At 35.7% G+C, this 406-nt stretch overlaps 1 protein-coding gene across 1 annotated transcript in view; it reads left to right on the top strand.

The window, feature by feature from the left end:
- LOC116088942 (tubulin alpha chain-like) overlaps positions 1-406 on the top strand; it is a 166,111-nt gene that overhangs the window by 70,051 nt on the left and 95,654 nt on the right. The window lies entirely within an intron of this gene.

Raw genomic sequence — 406 nt, forward strand, 5'->3', positions numbered from 1 at the left:
AATCAAAACACCAAATGCACTAAACAAAGAAAGAATTTTAAAAGCATTAAGGGAAAAAAGGCAAGTAAAATATAAAGGCAGGCCTATCAGAATTATGGCAGATTTCTTACCAGAGACTATGAAAGCTAAAAGATCCTGGGCAGATGTGATACAGACCCTACAAGAACACAAATATCAGCCCAGACTACTATATCCAGCAAAACTCTCAATTACCATAGATGGAGAAAACCAGATATTCCGTGACAAAACCTAATTTACACAATATCTTTCCACAAATCCAGCTCTACAAAGGATAATAGATGGAAAACATCAACATAAGGAGCAGACTACACCCTAGTAGAAACAAGAAGGTAATCTTTCAACAAATCCACACAAACCTAATTCCACCTTTTACAACAGAAACAAC

Source organism: Mastomys coucha, unplaced genomic scaffold (assembly GCF_008632895.1).
Source record: "Mastomys coucha isolate ucsf_1 unplaced genomic scaffold, UCSF_Mcou_1 pScaffold14, whole genome shotgun sequence".
In the NCBI taxonomy this organism is placed as follows: domain Eukaryota; kingdom Metazoa; phylum Chordata; class Mammalia; order Rodentia; family Muridae; genus Mastomys; species Mastomys coucha.